Source organism: Athene cunicularia (assembly GCF_003259725.1).
Source record: "Athene cunicularia isolate RWA chromosome Z unlocalized genomic scaffold, athCun1 chrZ_part4, whole genome shotgun sequence".
In the NCBI taxonomy this organism is placed as follows: domain Eukaryota; kingdom Metazoa; phylum Chordata; class Aves; order Strigiformes; family Strigidae; genus Athene; species Athene cunicularia.
The window spans coordinates 1565174-1588246 of record NW_020799145.1 but is presented as its reverse complement, the minus strand read 5'-3'; the positions used below and the strand labels follow the sequence as shown (position 1 = coordinate 1588246).

At 40.5% G+C, this 23073-nt stretch overlaps 1 long non-coding RNA gene across 1 annotated transcript in view; it reads left to right on the top strand.

The window, feature by feature from the left end:
* The first annotated feature begins 776 nt into the window (after nt 1–776).
* Nucleotides 777–23073, top strand: part of LOC113490385 — a 28517-nt gene continuing 6220 nt past the window's right edge. Inside the window, exon 1 of the long non-coding RNA XR_003400221.1 lies at nt 777–922. This is a non-coding gene — a long non-coding RNA (uncharacterized LOC113490385). The remainder of the gene's footprint in view (nt 923–23073) is intronic.

Sequence of the window (23073 nt, the reverse complement as noted above, 5' to 3'; positions counted from 1 at the left end):
TTTCACTTGCAAGACACTTGACAGACTACATTTTAGAACCTAGCAAAGAGTTAAATTCAGAGTAATGCAAACAGAAGGCACCACCATGGCTGCTTCTGAAGCCACTACACAAAGGACTTGTCCAAACAGCCCCTGAGAGCAAAGGTGTGGCACAAGACAGATTCAACCTGGAAGGTTAGCCATAGATGTACCAGCAGCAGGTTAGATTCTGAAACCATTCCAAAAGTTAAATAGAAATTGCCCACTTGAAAAGCACTTGGCTGGTTGGACAGCTGCTCATGTTGCCTGGCATGTTGGCCCGCACAGCAGGCATGAAAACCTGTGTTTGTCACCACATGAAGAATTTTGGAATAAAGGGATCAGACCTATGCATGAGTAAGGACAATAGCAGTAAGATCTAATTTCAGCCCATGGGCAACTTGATAGTAAAGTTGTTACCAAAACCTCATGGAATATTGAGGAACACAAATACACTGGAGACAGTGGGTCTCGCTGCTATGTAGTCAGCACCCATAGAGAATAACATTCACAGGGTGTGGTACTGTATTACTCTGCCAAATCTAGAGATGAGACTCCATTATCAGCATCATTAATAGATCCACAGCTATTCATGACTCCCTGTCCTGTCACCCCCTAAACAAGCAAAATTTTGGCTATTCTGAAGGATCCCAATAGAGAATAATGTTCCTTCTAAGTACCCATTCTCTTTCCTGTACCTAATTGCTGTGTTCTATTTTCCTTTTTTTTTTTGTTTTTTTGGTTTTTTGTAAATCTGCCTTCAAATGTGTAGATGTACATGAAACCTGTTAGCTTACTTCTGTTTTCCTAGCTGATATGCATACTCTGTTTGGAAGAAAATGGAGTTTTGTTTGTTTGAGGAAGGAGCAGAGGAAAGACAGGATCAGAGGAAGCACTGGAGGAGGTAAGAATGAGAGAGGCCATAATAGAAATGAGAAACAAGCAGGGTTAAAACTAACCAACAGGAAGAAACCTGGGCCAAGGAATATGAAATGGAGGTTCCTGGCAGCTAGTGGGAAGCACATTTGACTAAGCCAGTTCTTTTGCCTCCTCATGGCTGCTACAGCTTTTGCTGGTAGCTGGTATATAAATTCAAAACTGATTTCTATGCACTGTTTCATCTGATAGGTGTTTTTTGAACATTCTGCATAAGCAGTTTCATACGGAACCAGTTAACAGTTGTGGTTGGTTAGAGGATGATCTTGGGGATTAAGTAGAGTGCATAGAGACTGTAAACAAGTAACCCTCTTAACATGCTACCTTAGCTTATGTACACTTTGCTATTTTCTGTTACAGTTAAAGCAAGGTAACTAATTTAAGGAACAAGTACCTTAACACTGCTGAGATTGTGGAGAGGTTACTGCTAAACTGAGGAGTAAGGAAGTCAGCCTTCAGAGAACTCAAATTTCAGTCATAATGAAAAGTGCCATTTTCCAGGCAGTGTTATTCAACATGTATGTGGATTGTTTCTTTTATGTTTGTTGTGGTTTGAGCCCAGAGGGCAACTGAGCACCACGTAGCCATCCACTCGCCCCTTCCCTGCTCAGGACTGGGAAGGAGAAAATTAAGCAAAAGGCTCAGGAATTGAGATAAAGACAGAGAGCACCCATTGCAGTTATAGGCAAAAGACAAACACAGGAAGAAAAAAAGAACACCACTTAAATTTAAACACTACCACCACCACTTAACAGACACAGTGGGACCATGAGAAGCATGAACACCTTCCCCGCCACCTCCTCCCTTCTTCCCTGGTTCAGTTTTGTTCCCATCTCTCTACTTTCTGCCCCTCAGCAGCGTAGGGGACAGGGAGTGGAGGTTATGGTCAGTCTGCTGCTTCTTTCTCCTCGTGGGGAGGACTCCTCACATTTTCCCCTGCTCCAGCTTGATTTCCCTCTCACAGAAGACAGTCTTCCATGGTTTTTCTCTGGTGTGAGTCCTTCCCATGGGCTGCAGCTCTTCCTGAGCTGCTCTGATGTGGGTCACCTCTGCATGTTGCAGTCCTCCAGCAACAAACAAACAACAGCCAGTGTTTCTTCTTCCCATAGAGTCCTGGGTTTGGGTGCAGCTGTCTGCTCCAGCATGGGGTCCTCCACAGGCAGATCTCTGCTTCACTGTGGACTTCCACAGGAGCAGGGGTGGGGCAACCGTGCCCTCTCACCACAGGATACAGGGGAATCTCTCCTCCAATGCATTCCCCTCTTCCTCCTCCTTTCTTCTACTGACCTTGATGTTCCTGTAGGTGTCTTTCTCATACTCCTCCTTCCCAACTCCCTCTCCTCAGATTCTCGTTTTTAAATATGTTATTGCACAGTTGCAGCCACTGTTGGCAATTCCAGAATCACAGAATCATCAATGCTGGAAAAGACCTTGAAGATCATCTACTCTAACCATTAACCTAACACTGACAGTTCCCAACTACTCCATATCCCTAAACACTATGTCAATGCAATTGGCTCAGCCTTGGCCAGAGGCAGGTCTGACTTGGAGCCTGGGGAGCTTTGGGAAGCTTCTCACATGGGGCCACTGCTGTAGCTGCCTCCTCTGTTACCAGAAACCCACACACACAAACCCAGCACAACACTGTTGTGTACTTTTAGCCAAGAAACATTCTGACTATTAGCAGGCACTAGTGAGTAGAAGATTTGTTATGATAAGGACTAAGATAGTTACTACAAGCCCTGCAAGGGACCAGTATGACCCTCAGATTAAACATTCAGAAATGGAGGTCTGCAGCTATACTGGGGGTTGTGTCTACTGACCAGTCTTTGACAGAAAGTCTTTGGAAGAACAAAGCACTGATTTCCAGAATTGGCAAAGACATTAGTGCAGATGGGACTTGAAATGTCATGGGTGGAATCTTTCCTACTTTGTTTTTCAAAGTACACGTGTGGGATCTTGGTTTGCCCCTCTTTGGAAGTGCTTTCATTTTTAACTTAAATAACAGCAAGTGAACTGCTGCCAAAGTGTTCTGGAACTATACTGCACATAGCTACCACATTTTTCTCTTCCTGAGAAATACTGCTTTCGTTTATTTTGTACCTTGGGTTAAAGAAAGTAGCACTAATTTGCATTGGATGATAAACTGAGTTAGTAAACTGTACCAACACTCCAGATCCCTAACACTGGCCTTCATATTATGTACTCCTGGCATATGGAGCCATGTTGACACATGATGGTAGAATTTCTGGCTCAGCATGCCATGGTGGTGAATTTTCTCCCCCACTGTTTCCTTATGTCTGCAAGTATACTGTGGAGAATAATGTTCTTGCAAATGTAAGTTGGCCAAGCACCCAAATTCTTGTGAGATAGATAATTGCTACTTTGGAAGCACAAAAGCAGCATACAATTTCCCTGAAAGAAAGAATAAACTAGTGGCAAAGATATGGACAGCACACATAGGTTAAATCTTTATGCAATGACCTAACTTGTAGAAATGTTGAATCTTTGTTGACATGGTGAACTTTCCCTTGCAGCTCAATAAATTGCATTAATTACCTGATGGAAAGAAAAGGGATATTTTGAAGGCATTCTGTGAAACAACCACTGTCAACAAGAATTACAACAGGTAGGTTTAAAAACTTGTGGTTTTAAATTTGGTTTCCATTTAGAAATATTGTTTAAAAAACAAGCCTTCCAAGATAGATAGTGAAAATAAATAGTGGCTTATCATTTTAACGACTTGCTGAGTAACTTCATGGGGTGGAAATGTTTGTAGGAGGATGTACTTTGATTTCAAATACAAGCACGGCTTTGTAAATATGTTCAGATCACTGTGCACATAGCGGCTTGTGCCTAGAACCTACTCCAGATGGGTTATATATAAATGGAGTATATGCTACAGTTACAGTATTGCAATTAACATCTTTAAATGTTCATTAAGATACTTCACAGTTTTCTTTCCAATCCCATAGAAATTCTGCTATCCATCCAATCATAGATTTTTGCATTACAAAGTTATTTTGGTGCCATCTCCATAAAGCATGTTACAAATCCGTGGCAGTACTGGGCTGTGCTGGTTTTACCTTGAAGCTGTATTGATGATCAGGTAAGTCTGTGACTACATCCAGTTCCAGAAGAGCCATTTTTTGGTTTTAATTGGTACAGCTCACCATGACTCGCAATCCACTGTCTTCAAGATCCATCACCCACAACTACTTTTTGGCCAAATTTAATACTAAAGAGGGGACCAAATAGTGGCTGAGTCACTTCTGTTCTGTGCCAACAAGTTGCTCGTTTGCTGATTGGCCACCTGCCTTTGATCTGAATTATATCATACCAGGGAGTTACTCCAGCTGGCCACAGATTGGGAAATGCGAGCTGTAGTCAAGGATACCTGCAAAGCACTGGTAGCTGCAGCGAAGAGTCTTTGAAGAGGAGTGCAGGGAAAGGCAAATTAGAGGGAAGGCAAGGGAAAAATAGAGGCAAGGAGCCAATTTCTGATCTCAGCATCACTGATGTCACCAATGAGAATCTGGTCCACAGAGTGCTAGGGAAAGAAGAATAAAAGCAGGTCAGAGTGAAAGGTGACAGACAAGCAGAGGTGACAGAGAGGGGATAATTAAACATGTCTCTACTTTAATTTTAATGACTACTCTGCTTTAAGACTTGTAATGCCTTTTACTCAGCCAAGAGCACAAAATTAATAAAATCCTTCCAAGAGGCTGGTTTGTCTGTCATAGCAGCTCCAGCAGTGGTTTTTACTCATGGCCCACCAGCTGCAGATCCATCTGAAGAACAACATGCACAGATCCAATGAAGATCTAATTTAAATCTCCTCGTGTTTTAGGTGAAATCCTATAGTAACAAGCTTCCTTAAGATCTACTTTCTTGTAATGTTCTACACATTTCCAACATTGCTTAATTTGCTGGTACTCTAAAGCTAGGTGAATATGAGCAAGTAGGGTTTTTTTTAATTTTTCAAAGCTTCAACTGCACTGTAGAATATATTCTCCTCAAAAAAAAAAAAAAAAAAATCCAAGAAACACACAATATCCTGGCTTTTCTGTTTATTGTTGTTTTTTGTTGTGTTTTTTTTTTAATTATTATTATTATTGCTTATGTGTGGCAAGACAGAATAGATTAAAATAAACCCTAACCCTAACCAATGTTATGCTTGGTGCAAGGATTTTTTAGTTTTTTCATTAGACTATTTGTTCTGAAAATAGTTTTTCATCTTCTAAAATAAGGAAGAAAAAACATGCATGAAGTATCCCTCATCTGCTTCCAAATATTCTTTGAGCTAAAAAAGTTATTTTTAATGAATTATTTACTTATAATGACTCCATTCTCAATTCTTTCATTTTACAAACATCTGCCCCAACAAATTAGGTTAGGCTGACCTGCAGTCAAAAAAACTAAGGCAGGGCCAATAGCCAGTATGGTGTGTCTACGTACAGCTAGGCCTAATGTGATTCAACATTAGAAAATACATTTCGGTTACTGCCTTTTGTTAAAGAGGACATCATTCTCTGAAATAAGGCTTTGGAATTCTGTGTTCACTATTTGAACAGCAGTCAGATTTTCAGAAGTGCTGTGTCTCAGAAGTCCCACTGAACTGAGAGAAAGAAGAAATTCTCTTCTATTCCTGTGAAGATAATTGGAGGCCTGATCTAGCAAGAAGATGTGCTATGTTGTTTTCCTGACCACTGCATTAGAAAGTGCAGTAATTTTTGCTGGAAATTTTGTAAGTGTAAATTTGAAGCTGACAAACTTTGTCAAGGTTGAAAAATAACCTCCCACAAAAAAAAAAAAAAAAAGAAAATTCTACTTCCAATTAGCAACAGTCTTAGACATAACAAAACAGGTACTACATATTAAAATCGTGGACCTACTCATGCCCTGAAAAACAAAACTTTCATCTAAAGTCAACAGGTTACATTTAAAATATATTTGAAATTCTGATTTTCAGATATTTCTGTTGCAGTTTGAATTCTCTTATCCTAGACTACACCAAGCACCCACATTTACAAGTGGAAGCAGTCTTACCTTCAGGCTTTGTCCTGGTTTCAGCTGGGACAGAGTTAATTTTCTTCCCTGTAGCTGGTACAGTGCTGTGTTTTGGATTCAGTGTGAGAATAATGTTGGTAACACACTAATGTTTTAGGTATTGCTAAGTAGTACTTACCCTAATTTAAGGATTTTTCTGTTTCCTGTGCTCTGCCAGTGAGCAGGTGCACAAGAAGCTGTGAGGGAGCATGGCCAGGGCAGGTGACCCAAACTATCCAGAGGGATATTCCATACCATAGGATGTCACGCTCAGTACATAAACTGGGGGGAGCTGGCTGGGAAGTGTTGATCCCTGCTCTGGGACTGGCTGGGCATCAGTCAGTGGGTGGTGAGCAATTGAATTGTGCATCACTTGTTTTTCTTAGGTTCTATTTAACTCTATTTTTGTTATCTTCCTTTACATTTCAATTATTATTACTATATTATTATATTTTATTTCAGTTATTAAACTGTTCTTATTTTTTATGTCAACCAATATGAGTTTTACTTTTTTTTCTATTATCCTCCCCATCCCAGCCAGGGGGAGTAGGAGGGGCAGAGGAGTGAGCAAGCAGTTGCATGGTGTTAGTTGATGGCTGGAAATAAACCATGACAAACGTGAGCTCATGTAGAACTGCTGCACATGTAGGGCAGTCCTTGTGCGTTCAGTAGGAGTGCTTGCAGTGTGTAACACTTGTCACTTTACAGATTTCCAGCTTGGAGCCTAAATGAAGCAGGTGTATGATCAGAGAATTAACTCATCTGATTCATCTTTTTAAAAACTTATTTAAATATGTAGCATGTAACTCTCCATATAACATTCAGACCCCAGTTTATAATACTGCTGGATGAGGTTATTTTCTCCTTCTAAATTGGAAGAAGCTTCAGTAGGGATAGATATATATTTAAGAAAAGTCATTAAGGGAGTCAACAGGGTTGTATGGTTTTCTGTCATGGAAGTCAAATCGTATTATTTAATTAATATACTTAAATACAAGTTTAGGAAAGATCTGTATAGTTTTCCAGATCAATTCAGAAGTTAAAGTTTAGAATGTGAGATGTCTTGCTGTGGTAAGTTTACAAAATATCTTAATGCTATTATTTTTGAAAAATAACTTCAATCGTGCTTTGCTTTTGTGCTTAGTAAACCTAAGGGTACTTAGTTAATCTTCGGTAAAAATAAATTTTGTTTCCCTTTATATCAGCTGGAACTGAGTTATGCTCCATGTCTTCCTAGTATAACTTGTCTAAGAACTTACCCAAGTACAGTTATTAGAGACAGAAGTTTGCACTAAGCTGCTAGTATAAACTCCAGTGTGCCATACATGCAGCTAGTCAACTTCTTACCAAGACAGCTTCTCTATTAGTCCACTGATGAAGGATCTCCCCACAGTGATCCTTCTTGGAAGAATGAGCTGGTCTTTGTTTTATACTCACTGGGAAATATGGCTGAAATCCAGGATGTGATTATAAAGGTTCCTTCCCTTCAAGCTTGATTGGCTTTTCTTTATCATGTCTTAAACAAAAAGTCCATTCATTGCCAAGAGACCATTCTCGATTTTGCTTGGAGAATGTGTCATGGGGTGATCATATGCAACAAACTACCTTACTTCCCTCTCAGCAGTTCATCCTCTCCTATCTTGCAGTCCTCACTGCTGCTAGCTTAAAAGTGAAGCCCATTCTGCAAAGAGTTTACCCAAACTGGATTCCTCTTCATCTGATTCCAAATAAATAATATTTCAAAGCTGAATCTATGGTTTCACCCATAAATTGCCAGCATTTGTTAATACAAAGGAATGCTTAAAAAGATGTGTTTTAATGACATAGGGCCATAATTCTCAAATGGTCTGGTTTTGGACAAGTGCTTGGAGAAACACTCTTCAGTCTCTTATTAGCATCCCTTTTATATGCTACTCATTTGAAAAGATTCCCCTGATACACAGATTGCAGCCGGGAATAATGAGCACATACAAGGAGCTGTTAGGAAATGAGATGACACCTTTGACGTGAACAAGACCAGGGGTCATTGTACCACTGGCATCATAGTGGTGGGGTTGCTGTAATCTGTGGCAGATTGATTTATTGCACATTACAGAATACATGCAGATAAGTTCTTTGCATCACATGTAGTAAAGAGACCGTGAAATCCTTAATAAAAAATTGTCTGCTCTGCATTCTGTAGTGAAGAATATATGATGAATGTGGAGTGTATATATAGCAGAAATACATCAAAAACATTTTCTATGAGGTTAAAATTGTATTTGACCTGTTAGTAAAAATTAAATTTAGTGCCATCCAAACAAATCTTTTTCTGGTGGCAATGCTTACTGTTCTCCAAAAGGGTAGTCTAGTTGTTCGTAAGTTCATCCTTTCATTTGTCTGTTTGTGTAGTATTCTCTTGCAGTATTCAGTCTTGAATTGATACTTCAGACCCATATTTCTCTCATAGAAGTGACAGGAAAGACATGGTCCACTCCCCAAGCAAGAACATTCTTTATGCTAGTTTACAAACCACAGTCAGATAATGCATGGGAAATTGCTTGGGGAAATCCCCATGTTTTCTTGGTAAAGGTATGGAAGAGATGCTTGTTTCTCATTCTTTTATAAATAAATCAGGTTGATGTAAATAGCAGTCTCTGTATAGCTTGAATCAAAGCACAATGTTCTTTAAATTGCATAGATGCTATAGAATCTTAGGAACTACACTTATGTAACATGATGTAGGAACTGATGCCAGTCTTCATATGTTAATATTAGCACAAAATATTCAATTCTAAATGTAATTGATTCTTTCCAGCATGTTGTAATTATTTGATTCATTGGTAGTCCTTCAGTCCAGTCAGCCATTTCTGTAACTTCCTATAGTTCAGACATTCCTAGATTATGCGCTGCAAATACTGGAAATAGTTGGAGTTTTAAAAAAGTGCTGAAATCTGTCTGTTTTAATCTTCACCATGGTTTGAAAGAAACAAAAAGGCAAGGCATGCTTTAAATGCAAGCAGAAGGTTGAAGATGCTTCCAATATATAGCAGGTATTCATACAGGTTTTTTGAGCCCTCCAGAAACTAGATTTATATGTTATATATTCATAACTGAACTATGAACCCTTTTGTATTTCTAGTTTCTTCCCCTTAATGACAGGTTTGGTTGTACACAGAAGTTAGCCCTTCAGACTGCTGTAGAGTTTTAGTAGTCCAGAATATTCTGTATATTACTGAAGTGGTATAAGGTAGTGTACTAATAGAATAAGGCTACTGCTGTTTTCCCGCAATAACTTGGAAGTAGTTCTTTAATGTAAATAACTGTAATGCTTCACAGCTGGTGTAAGTGGTTTGCCTGTAACAGGTTTACATTTTGTCCAGAAACTGTAATTTCATTTTCTTCAAAAGTCAGATTTACGCTCTTGTAAAGGATATTATAAGATGTTATGCTGTGTGTTTTTCAAAGCTTGAAGATGTTTTTACAAAACATTTTTCAGCTTCCAGATATAACTACACCTCCAAACATAATCAGAATGTGTTCTGTGCTATTTTTCTCTAATCTCAGTAATTTCTTAGCATTTTTCCCATGTTTTCATAAGCATTGCGAATGAAGGGGAGAAATGAATATGTGTAAAACACTAGTTTTTGAACCACTATGTCATTTAGGTTTTTCTGATACACCTGCCATTGTGCAGGAAAAGGAAGTTTTTATAGCTGTGCACAGTTTTTTTTCCTTTTTAAGCTTTATGATTGGAAATGTAACCTGGTATAACTACAGCAAAGGACACTGACTTGCACAAGACTTTGAGTATCAGTGAGATTGAGCACCATCTGAATACAAGTTGTTCGACAGAAGTCTCCAAAAAAGACAACGCAGTCATTTTATGAGACTGAGGTTACTACTACGACAGTTTCAAACACCAGAAGTACTCCTTTGTAGGTTAGTATATTTTCTGACACATTCACGGACCTTACTTAGTTTGGTAATCATAGATTTGAAAATTAATATGAAAGAGAATCCAAAAAAACCTAACAATTCTTACTGGGATATTATAAAATGAACACTGTATCCAAATAGTACAGTTGGTGCATGAGGATGTGCTACTGAGCACATACCATTGTTAAGTTTTAATTAAATAACAGCAGAGTGCATACTGAGTCAGGAATCAGTCTTTCATTTTGCCCTTCTTGAAACATACAGACGCTGCTTCCTTGTTTATGGATATGAAGTACACAATGTATTTTTTCATTAATATGTTGACACCTGTGTTTCCTTGGACACTACATCTTGCTTTAAGAATATCTATTAAGCTCCATACTCCAAGAAAAAGGAAACAGATCTCTCTTTCATCGTTTCTCCTTCTCACTAGAAAAAGCATAGAACAGACATTTAGTTTAAGATTTTAGGTTCACAACAGTACAAAGATGCTGACAGTGCCTGAACGCTTCAGTGCCAAGGCTTGTTTAGTACAGCACAGAGATCTAGTAGTGTTTATAAAATATATTCCCAGTACTGCAGAACCCTGAAGGCCAGAGCGTGAAAAACCATCCAGAAATAAAAGAAATTAAGCAATATTGTGCTGAGAATCTATCAGGGCCCATTCTCTTTTGTGAGGAAGTTGTTGAATGAGTGACCATGTGCTAAACAATAGACAATGCCTAAGTAAACAAGGCCAGCTTCTAATACTGATAATCAAGGTCAACATTTTTAAAACTGCAAACTATTAATAATGGGATTACGTGGCCTAATCTTAGAATCTTTCGATCTTTCTCACAAGGTAAATTTTCTTGGCTACACTAACAGTGCTCACCAGAGTAAATGGACTGAAATCCAATTTTGCTTTCACACTGACTTTGCACTGAAGTTTTATCAGCACTTACTGGCTAACATTGGATTTTGCTTTAGTGGTAGCTGTGGAGCATGCTTGAATTCAGTCATATTGGTGTCTGCTTTTGAAAAAGTTTGTGGTGGGAGAAAGGGAGTTATGTCACCTAAAAACCAGAAACATCTGCTGGAGTTATTAACAGTTTTTTGGCTGAGTCCAGCAGCAGGGAACCTTGTGGTTGAGAGACTCTTCCCCCAGCAAGTCAAAACAATGTAGTTAAAGCAAGTTTCTGATTTCCAGAGAAGCAATTTAATGAGGCAAAAACCACTTTTAAAAATGGGGTACCTATGCCACTACTTACCAGTGGTAATAATCCTCAGACATACATGCAGCTGCATGGCTAACCAGGATTTTTACTGCTCCAGTTACATTATTTATGTTTCTGTAAGTGATCCATTCATAAATACTGACAAATCTTTCAAATGGTTCATTTCACCTTCTTCAGCCACCAGGGAGTTACTTGAGCTTAGAAGCACAGTTTTTTGAGAAACTTTGGGAACAAATTCAAAGCTGACCAGAACTCAATACAGTGAATCACTTTCACTGATTGTTGAAGGTTTCCCCCCCGCAGAGTCATTTAAATTGAGCTGGCAAACTGTGTAGGTGAAAACAGATAGAGTTTCATCTTATTTCCATTGTTTATGACAGATTAGGTGGTGCTTGGAGGAAGGTGCATGTATAAACAAGCTCTAAAGTAAAATACTGGCAAGTCTGGAAGCGCTGAAAATTGGGCATGCATCATACTGTAGTACTTCCTCAACAGAGAAAAAACTGTTGTAGATGCTCATCTTAGAGGTGTTACACAAGATGTCTAAAGTTTTTGAAAAGATAAGTGACACAGGTGCTGGACTTGTTATGCTTTCTCTGAAGACTGGCCTGTACCCTGTGAAAATGAAAAAAAAAAAAATCTGCTAACAACTTGCACTTTCAATAAGGAAAATATGCCCTTTAGGTGGGTTAATTGAAATGTGTTAGCTAAATTTAGCTGAAACCCAGCCATTTCTCCTTCCCTGGAAGTTCTTCACCACTGCTGGGATGATTTTTTCCACATTCCTCAGATTTAGAAGAGGTTCTTTTGCTTGTAGAATTGAAAAGTGAGAATGCTTCATGTGCTGTTCAACTTTTTATGTTGTGAACTTTCCTTATAGAAAGTATAGCCAACCTACAGTGTCTCTCTGATCATGTGACATACACCTTGTTTTGTATGCTGAGCAGGTAATTTCATTAAATTTGCAAATGTTCAACCATAATATTAATTTTGTTCCATAGTAAAATTTCACTCACAGGTTGGCATAAATATGATATTAACTAACATTTTTGTCATTTCCCTTTAGTTTTTATAAAACAAGCAAGTATTGTCCTTATTTTACAAGTTGGCAGACAGGACAGAGTTTAGGCACCTAGAAACTAAATGAAAGCATGCAATACATGAGGGTAACAGCACCACAGTCACTGAGGCTCGTGGGTGCTTCTAGGAGAGTCAGTTACGGCAGGTTGCTCAGGGCTGTGTCTGGTTGGTTTTGAATATCTCCAAGGATGAAGACTACACATCATCTCTGATCAACCTGTTCCAGTGTTTGATCACCCTCACACTGAATTTTTTTTTTTTTTCTTGTGGTTATATGGAATGCCTTTTATTTTGGTTGTACCCACTGTCTTTTCTCCTTTCACTGGATATTTCTGAGAAGAGTCTAACTCTATCCTCTTTATTCTTTCCGACTGGGTATTTATGCACAGTTATAAGACCCCTCTGAGCCTCCTGTTCTCCAGGCAGAACAGTTCCAGCTCTCTCAGCCTCTTTCTGTGAAAGGTGCTCCAATCCCATCACATTTGTGGCCTGTAATTGGACTCACTCCAGATTGTTCATAGTGGCCTGGACCTGGACCCAGCATCTGCATGTGCATCACCAGTGCTGAGCAGAGAGGAAGGATCACATCCCTTGACCTGTCAGCAATGCCCTTCCTAATGCAACCTAGGGTAACATTGGCTTTTTTTCCACAAGGGCACATTGCTGGCTTATGGTCAACTTGTCCACCAGGACCTCCAACACCTTTTCTGACAAGCTGCTCTCCAGCTGTTCAGCCTCCTGTGCATAGCCCCCCTGTGTGGTGGACTCATGTATGTCCAGTTTGTACATAGACCCATCCAAGTCAGTAGGCACCTGAGTTTTTGTCATAAAGTACTCTAGTTATCTGTTCATGCCTAGGCTGCAGCTGGCTTGGCAGGTCTGAGTACTCTGCTTTCCAGGTCATGCCTGAGTCTGTTCAGAGTTTCTCAGTAAGTGATGCTGTGTCTACAACTCCAAAGGGATTCAGTGCTGTGACTGTGTTTATATCACGCACCTGGATGTTTGCTGCTGTCAATGAATCATGCCAAAAGAGTGGCCATGGTCCTTTTCACTCTTAATCATGGTTGGCAGTCCGGGTAACATCTATCTTTTTTTCAACAGGACTTGCCCAGCAAACAAGGAATTGGGATTCTCGTTTTTTTCGCAACTGTGGGACGTTCAAACTCACAGCAAACCGAAGTTCAAATTAACTCATTTTATTTTGGGTCCAGTGTGTATCATGCTGTTGAACAGCCCTGGCATGATAGTACTTTTAAGAGCTCAGCTAGGCTGGATGCTGTTTGTAGGCCTGCAGCAACAGGCTGCCTTTCCACTGGTGCTCAGATACCATGGCAACTGTCACTTTATAAATAGATAGCAACCCAAGACCCTGAGCCATCCGGTTGCCCAGAGCTACTGAAGCTTTGCAAGTTCCAGTAAACATTAGGGGCTGCACTAAGCCTGATGTGACCAACTGCAATTCCACTGACGACTTCAGAAGTGTTTGTCCTGCTGTCACCCTCACTGAAGTTACTATTTCAGTGTTCATGAAATAACTCCCATCAAGTTCAAATTACTTAGAAGTTTTTGAGTAGAACTTAACTGGACAAGTTTAACATGTTTGTCATAGCTATGATAAATGAACTGAAGACAGGAAATCAATCTAATTTTACTGGCTTACTAAGATGTGAAAGTTGGAAATGGTTCCACTGCAGGTAAATCCCTATGGAAAGCTTCCACTAGAAACAGATCCTGTCTGGGAAAGCAGGACCAGGCCATATCAGAAAAATTAATTTCAAGCAATTTACAACTGTTTATTGCAAAAGTAATTTGTCTTGCAGTCACTACATGGAGACACGAGAGGCATTTGTTTTGAAAATGTAACGTATGGTAACAGTGGAAAGCATGGGACTGCCAGAGGGCAGACTGAAAGAACTCATTAATTTGCCAGGTAGGCCAGAGTTAGGATCATCTGCCAGTGGGCAGTTACTGATTTAAAGCATTTGTACTGGGTCTGGCTGGGATGGAGATAATTTTGTCCATGGCAGCTCCTGTGGTGCTGATAACACACCAATGTTTTAGGTACTACTGAACAGTATTTACACAGTATCAAAGCCTTGTCTGCTCACTCTGGCCCCCAGTGACTAGACTGGGGTGCACGAGAGGTTGGGAGGGAACACAGCCAGGCAAATGACCCAAACTTACCAAAGAGATTTTCCATGCCACACAGTGTCATATTCAAAAATAAAATTGAGGGGAGGGGAGTTTAGGTAGGTTAGCTATCTTTCATTTGGGAACTGGTGGGACATTAGTTTAGCATGGGAGGTGGTTAGTGATTGTCTTTGTATCATTTGCTTTGCTTTGTTTTCTTTATTTATTCTTCCACTTCTCCTCCACCTGTTAAACTATTTTTACCTTGACTCAGGAGTTTTCCTGGTTTACTTTTTATCTTTCCCCTTACCACTGGGCTTGGCAGTGGGGAAGTGAGCAAGTAGCTGTGTGGTGCTTAACTGCCTACCAGGGTTAAACCACAGTAGGGTTTTAGTGTAACTCATGTAAATAACAGTTTTCAGGACTGCTTTAGGTGTCTGTTTAAAACTCATAAACTAATGGGATTGAAGGTTTTTGTGGATCAGAGATTTATGCTATAGAGTTCATGGAAACAGAAAGCATTGAACAAGCAGAGAAATTCCCCACACTATCTGGAGGACACAGTGTGGAGTAAACAGCACCACTGAATCCCTCCAGTCCTTGCTTGTCTTCCTTGTCTTTTATTAGTAAACAGTGGTGACTGTCAATACAGCCTTTAAACTGCATCCACCTTGACAAGACATCTGTCAGGAGGGATGAGGACTGCAAATAGCACTTTGCTTGCATGTTTCAAATCCATTGTGTTCTTTCCCACCTAAAAAGAAGTTTTACCGCCCATTTGTGGTTTTCATGTTTCATGGAAGGGTTGCATTCCTTTGTAAGAGAAAACTGGAAGTGTGAGGAAGACTGTAATAGCCATCATTTTGAATATCAAATGCTAAAAATAATTGCTCTGTTTAGCTGGGGTAAAAATAATTTTCAGAGTGAAGTGCCATGCCCATAAAAAAATGGTTAAGGAAAGTAGGAAATGTTATTTATATGATTTTCATACCCCAAGGATCTGATCCTGCAATAAGAAGCTGCTCTGGTGTGCTTTCCTTCAAGCCAGTGCAGCTCTGCTCTGCATGATCTGACTGCAAGATCAAGTCCCCTACTTGCTAAGGAAGCACAGATACTAAGTTCAACCCCAACACGTTCTGCCTAAAGTGTTAGTAATCTGTGGCACCTGCCAGACAGAACACACATAGGAGCACAGATTTTCACTCACACCAATAAAGTTAATAATGGCAACGCTTTTTGTTGAATAAGGCCCTGTCCTGCGAGCCCAGAGGACAACTGAGTACTACACAGTTACTCCCTCACTCCCTCCCCCTCAGCGATGGGGAGGAGATTGAGACAAGGACAGGGAGGGATGATTCACCTGTTTTGGTCATGGGCAAAAGATAGATTTATTATGGGAAGAAAATGAACATCAATTTAATTCCAACACCATCACCACTTAATTTTCCAATCAATCAGAGTAGAACAGTGAGAAATATAACCACATCTTAAAAACACCTTCCCCTCACCCCTCCCTTTCTTTCTGGGCCCATCCTTGCTCCTGGTTTCTCTCCCTTCTCTCCCCCAAGAGTGCAGGGGTCAGTTCATCACCTGTTGTTTCTGCTTCTCCTTCCTCCTCAGGGGGAGGACCGCTCACACTCTCAGGTCAGTGGAAGAAAGAAGGAGGCAGCAGAGAGGTTCACCAGAGCAGAGACCCCCCTGCAGCCTGTGATGAGAGGGCAGGCTGTCCCCCTGCAGCCCATGGAGGTCTTTGGTGGAGAAAATGCCCACCCGCAGCCTGTGGAGGACCTCATGCTGGAGCAGGCAGCTGCACCCAAAGAGGGGTGGGACTCTGAGGGAAGCCCCAACTGTAGCAGTTCATCACTGGGAGGGACCCACACTGGAGCAGTTTGTGAAGAGTTGCAGCCTGGGGGAAAGACTCACATTGGAGAAGTTCATGGAGGACTCTCTCCTAGGAGAGGGACCCCACACTGGAGATTTCAACTGCATTTTTCCACTTCTGTAGAGAAGACAGTGGCAACTACATTACAATACTGCTGTAATATTGTTGTCCCAAAACCAGGGTTCTTCACTCTGTGTGCAAAGAGGCCATTAATACACAGAGTTGAAATATTTGTATTTATTGCAGTTCTGTGCAGAAAATGGTGCTAGGCACTCAAAGTGGCCAGCACACCAAGTTACAAGCCCACACCATATTTATTTGATTCTGAACACACAAACACGTGCTTCTGTTGGTTAGTATTTTACCACAATATCAATTGGCTAGTTTTATTCCATGTTTTCATTTAGAGTCATAATGCCTAGCTGTTAATGTATGCATCCTCAGAGGGTGAGGGACTTCATTAAGAGGTGGGTAACTTAAGCTAAGAGGTGTGGCTTTCATATTATAATGAACTATGTTCACCTAAAGAACACAAAATCAGGTTCTTTCCACAGTATGTTTTCAGATCACCATTCTGTTGGTCATAAATCTTAAAAATACAGTAGTTCTACCCTAGTTCTACCCTAGAACTAAGCAAGATTTGTTTATAGGAATAGTGATCCTGATTACAAAACAAAACTTAGATCTGAGCTGTGGATCATATAAGCATTGCCTTTTTGTCTTTTGCTAAATTTTTGCTCTTTTATCCTTTTACCACAGGATAGCACTGTATATGAAGCAGTTCCAGTAACTGCTTACATTAGTGTGTTACACAGACACTAATAACTCACCTTGGTTGCACTATTACAGAGAATACTGAAATGTATTTCCTACTTAGGAAAGCTGAAATATCTCCTTACCCTTATTGTGCTTGAATTAATGTGCTCAAGATGGCATTTGAATGCAGATAACACTGGACTATATATATATATATGTCTGTAAATAAACATTTCAATACTATCAAAAGACATAGGATATGAGTAGTTTACCAAAGACTACAGATATAAGCATGGGAAATACCTCTTCATAGTAGCAGGCAGAGATCTGTTAATATCAGTGGTTACTTTCATCTGGTGCTTTAGGGTTACTTGGATATGTCTGCCACTTGCCAGACAGACATAATCGTGGGACAATAGTGCAGTTACATGACAGGTAAATGAATTCTAGCATAAACCAGTGATGCTGCATGGGTTTTGTCATTGCATTCATAGAATTATAGAATCATTGAATGGTTTGGCTTGGAAGGGACCTTAAGAATAATCTATTTCCAACCTCCCTGCCATGGGCAGGGACACCTTCCACTAGCCCAGGTTGCTCAGAGCCCCGTCCAGCCTGGCCTTGAACACTGCCAGGAAGGGGGCAGCCACAGCTTCTCTGGGCAACCTGCTCCAGTGTCTCACCACCCTCACAGGAAACAATTTCTGCCTTATATCTAACCTAAATCTACCCTCTTTCAGTTTAAAACTGTTACTCCTTGTCCTATCACTCCCTGATAAAGAGTCCCTCCCCATCCTTCCTGTAGGCCCTCTTTAAATATTGGAAGGTCACTATAAGGTCTCCTCAGAGCTTTTCTTTCCCCAGGCTGAATAACCCCAACTCTCTCAGCCTGTCCTCACAGGAGAGGTGCTCCAGCCCCCGATCATCTCTGTGGTCTCCTCTGGACCTCCTCAAGCAGGTTCATGTCTTTCTTATGTTGAGGGCCCCAGAGCTGGACACAGTACTGCAGGTGGAGTCTCATAAGAGTGGAGGGGGAGAATCATCCCCCTCGACCTGCTGGCCACACTTCTCTTGATGCAGCCAAGGATACGGTTGACTTTCTGGACTGCGAGTGCACATTTCTGGCTCATGTCTAGCTTTTCCATCCACTAATACCTCCAAGTCTTTCTCTGCAGGGCTGTTTTCAATCCATTCATCATTATCCAGCCTGTGCTTGGGATTGCCCCAACCTATGTGCAGGACCCTGCACTTGGCCTTATTGAACTTCATAAGGTTTGCTGGGGCCCACATCTTCAGGGTCCCTCTGGATGGCACACCCCTTCCCACCAGCATGTTGACTATACCACACAGCTTGGTGTCATTGGCAAACTTGCTGAGAGTGCACTCAATGCCACTGCCCATGTCACCAACAAATATGTTAAACTGTGCCAGTCCTAATACTAACCTCTGAGGAGTATCGCTCGTCACTGCTCTCCAGCCGTTGACTGGAACTCTTTGAGTGCAACCATCCAGCCAATTCCTTACCCACTCAGTAGTCTACACATCAAACCCATGTCTCTCCAATTTAGAGACAAGGAAATCGTACAGGACAGTGTCAAATGCTTTGCACAAATCCAGATAGATTACTTCAGTTGCTCTTCCCTTACCCACCAATCTGTAACCCCATTGTCAAAAGCCACCAAATCTGTCAGGCACAATTTGCCCTTAATGAAGCCATGTTGGCCATCACCAATCATGTCCCTATTTACCATGCGCCCTAACATAGTTTACAGGAGGATCTTTTCTGTGATTGAGCTGGGCAGAGAGGTGAGACTGACTGGCTTGTACTTCCCCAGGTCTTCCATTTTTCCCTTTTTAAAAATGGGGGTTATGTTTCCCCTTTTCCAGTCAGTCAGAATTTTACTGAGCTGCCACGACTTCTCAAATAAAAGGGATAGTGGTTTAGCTGCTTCATCCACCTGTTCCCTCAGGACTCGTGGATGCATCTCATCAGGTCCCATGGATACGTGCGCCTTCAGGTGCTTTACATGGACTCGAACCTGATCTTCTCTGACAGTGAGTGGTTCTTCATTCTCCCAGTCCCCAGCTTTGTCTTCTACGTCTTGGGCAGTGTGGCTGGAGCACTTGCCAGTAAAGACTGAGGCAAAAAAGTCATTGAATACCTCAGACTTCTCCATATCCCAGGTAACCAGGTCTCCTGTTCCCTTCTGTAGAAGGCCCACATTTTCTCTAGCTTTCCTTTTATCACCAATGTACCTATAGAGGCTTTTTTTGTTGCTGTGGACATCCCTGGCCAAATGTAATCATAACAGGGCCTTGGCCTTCCTAACCTGATCCCTGGCTGCTCAGACAGTTTCTCCATACTCCTCTCAAGTTATATGTCCTTGTTTCCACCCTCTGTAGGCTTCCTTTTTATGTTTGAGCTTGTCCAGGAGCATCTTCAACCTTGTTCGTTCAAGATCAGAATATGCAAAAGCTGTCAGGACCAATCTGGATGTTGTTCAGCGGATTCTGCACTGGTTTTAATCAAGAGTTCAGAAATTATGAACTTGTGATGAAGTTAGTTTTCTCTCTTGACTTACCAAGATAAAAATGATCCATGGTGTCTTCCCAGAAAGATGCATCTCCTGTGCCTTCCTGTGTCAGCTGTGCTCAGCTGACAAACTTATATTCAATCTGCTCCAGTTCATAAGAGGTGGAGATGCTGACAGAGAGTTTTCAACTTTGGTCTCATTTCCCTGTCACAGCAGCCTGTAAATCTGTAAAATCACATCTCCCTGATTACTTGCTTACTCTTTCTGTCCCCTCCCACTCAGCTGTGACATATGATGATTTTACCAGTCACCCTTGATAAAACAGCTTGAGCTAGAAATCGATGCTGGTATAAAAACTCAGAAGAGCAGCTTCAAATCCTTTCTGTTGAAAGCAGATCTTTTTTTCTGATGAAGACATACCTGCTTACAGAAGTGATGGATATGGCTCTGTGAAAATACGTAAGCATGTGTTTAACTGTAAGTATGTGCTTAAATTCCCCAGCACTCAGTGACACTTAAAGCATTTGAGCTGAGGCCCCTATTGCTATTTCCACAACTGTGAAGAAAGCTGCTAACTGATGATGCAATAAGAAGCTGAGATGGCAAGAGCTTGAAGGATGTCATCTTAAAAAATATGTATTTTGCCCCTTACTGTGCTTGTAAATGTCATGGCAGAAGAGAACTTGCCTTTCTGATCTATATTTGTTTGTTTGTTTGTTTATTGTTAGGATGCATGAAAGAGATGTGGACAATTGCAATAGAAGTGTATTCCATGGTATTTTGGTGTTTCGTTAGATGTTTATGAACAAGGTTAGCCTTTTGGCAGCTCTGGTAAGGGTTTAAGGGAGTCCAGTGGAAGAATTTTAATCACTGGGAAGGGGCATCAATGTCTGTCAGATTTCTTGAGGGCTTCAAGCAATGTAATGTACTTGTGACCATTGCACCACCACAAAGAAGGTGATTCCTCCTCCATGAAAGGTTAGACTTACTGGAAGAACAAGATGAAATATACTTGCTCTCATCATTGCTTTGATGTAACTGAAGAATAACTGGCTTCAGGCACTGAGAGCTGGCACTAAAAAGTTGGCATCATGCACTTTGAAGTAAGATGTGTCCATGCTGTGAATTAATCATAGACTTCATTGTGCTTTTTGCCCAGGCATGCTCAGCAAATCATTTCATTTGTAAGTTAGTGCTAAGATGCTGATTTAGACTAACCTCCTCTTGAAGGAGTAAGTGTGAGCCTGCACCATGCATTAACCTAGGTGAGCTGTTTCCTTTACATGATTTGGAAGAACTGAACATGTTCATTCCACAGGCCAGTCCACATAAGGCTGTACAGAGCTTCAATCTTTCAGACAACAGTGTGTCAGAGTACTGAGTTTTTGCCAGGCTGACCAACAGCATTGTTCCTGGAAAGAGAACAAATGCTTGGAGCCAGCCTGCTCATGTCTGCTGTCCACCCTCTGCTTCTCCTTCCAGCATGTGCAAAGCATGGGGGCTGGCTCATGGGCATGCCCCCTCTCATACCCTACTTCTGCACATCCTCCTCCCGTCCTCTGCATCTGAGCATTACCTGGCTGCTGCCTTGTGATTTTTAATTACTGCTGCTTCCTTCTTTAGTCATTATTGCATCATGCATTGTAAAATGTCAAGATAGAATTCGAAGACATAGTAAAACTTTTTTTTTTATGGTAATAGTATAAATCTTTTCTGATTATATCCTTTCTATTACACATTACACAGGGTGACTCATTACTGCATAGTTCTTGCATTTCAAAATGTAGTGTGTTGGATCAGTCATGACTCTGACAGTGTGACAACTGCCTTTGTCACAATTCCTTCTGTATTTACACCACCCAACAGCTGACATATTCTGATAAATGATCTCTGCAGTACTAGATTTTCTATCAACACACTTATGCTTGAGAATGTATAGCACTTTTGCTTTGAGTATTACAGCAGTTCATGCAGAAAGTACTGGATTAACTTTATCATATCTACAGTGAGGAAGGAAAATACATGTGTGTTGAATATTATTATCAATAGTTATACATAGTACATTGTTTGTTGTTTCATGGGTTATTCCCAAAATACAAGTTACAGTACAGATAACAAATGAAAGCTCAAATTGTCTGAAGATAACAGTCTAGGTTGTGCTGCGTTCACCAGCAAAGAACTGATCAAACACTAATGTTAAACAGCAGGATGAATCTTTTTTCCCATTTGAGGAATCTATGATAAGCTTTCTTGCTATTTCCATTCCAGCTTCATTTTCTGCAACACGCATTGGCTCTGGCATCATTATATTTCAGTTTCTCTCTACTGTTGTGTCCATGGCCTTACTAATCCATCATTTTATCTGTCCTGACATTTCAGATGTTAGATATATGCTGTGATACTTGTCTTGGCTATCATGATAAATGGGTTTGAAAGAGTCACTCAGAATGCTCTGGTAATGCCTTTATCCACCTCTTGAAGAGCAACGTGATGGAACTAACTTCTGTTTGATGTAATCGTTCCCTCATTCTCCCCTCCATCAACAGTTGTTACAAAAATATAGAAAAAAATGTGTTTTACACACACACACACACACACACACGCACACACACACACACACAGAGCTCTTGTCAGCTGCTGGACAAAGAACACTTTCCCTCCTTCAGATAAATTGTAATAAATCTGTGGCAACTCCTGTTAAAGAAGGTGAGTTACTACTTTGAAGTACAGAATAGCATACCTCTGAATAAAATTTGCCTTAATATAATATTGAAAGCAGTGTTTTAGTCATGGAAGCATCATGGAACTGTTGAAATTGGTCAGGATTATTTCCTTTAGCCTATAAAGGACTTCCAGTGAGAAGTTAAAAGCCTGTAGGCTGTTATTAAGATGAGGACTGCAGAATAAGAGAATAAGGAATTATTTAATTATTGAAATGCACAGATATAATTGCCTTTTTTTTTTTTTTTGCAGGCTGAACCAAGAGTTATGCTTGTATTGATTGCACTCTGATTCAACAGAATAAGACCAGTGTGGAACTAGGCTGTAACTTCCCATTAAGGGGAGACTAAAATTTCCCAGCCGTTAATTGATACAAATTTTATTATAAAACAAAATAAAGACCCAGTGATAGCTGCTACATCTTTTTGCAAGGCAAGCTGATTCATACAAATCATTCACTGGACTAAAATCTATTGTATAATGTGATTTTCATTGCCAAGGTCTTCTATGAAGCCTGTTACTGTGTGCTCCAGTCAAAGGAAAAATAGCATAGGTCATTGAAGAAAATCAAAATGCATAGAAATAGTATGACCAAGGTATAAGGATTTTGCTAGACTTAGGGAAAACTTGATTAACAATACTCAGTGCATGGTCTAAGCTTATCACCAGGGACTGACGGATGGACATGAACTCACATATAAAGAAGGAAGCTGAAATAATCATTCCACAGACTATCTAAACCATGGAAGTGGAGCTGGAGGTCTGGGTCAGACTACCTCTTAAGATTAAGATATCCCAAATGAACAATGCAACCATAAATAAATTAACAACA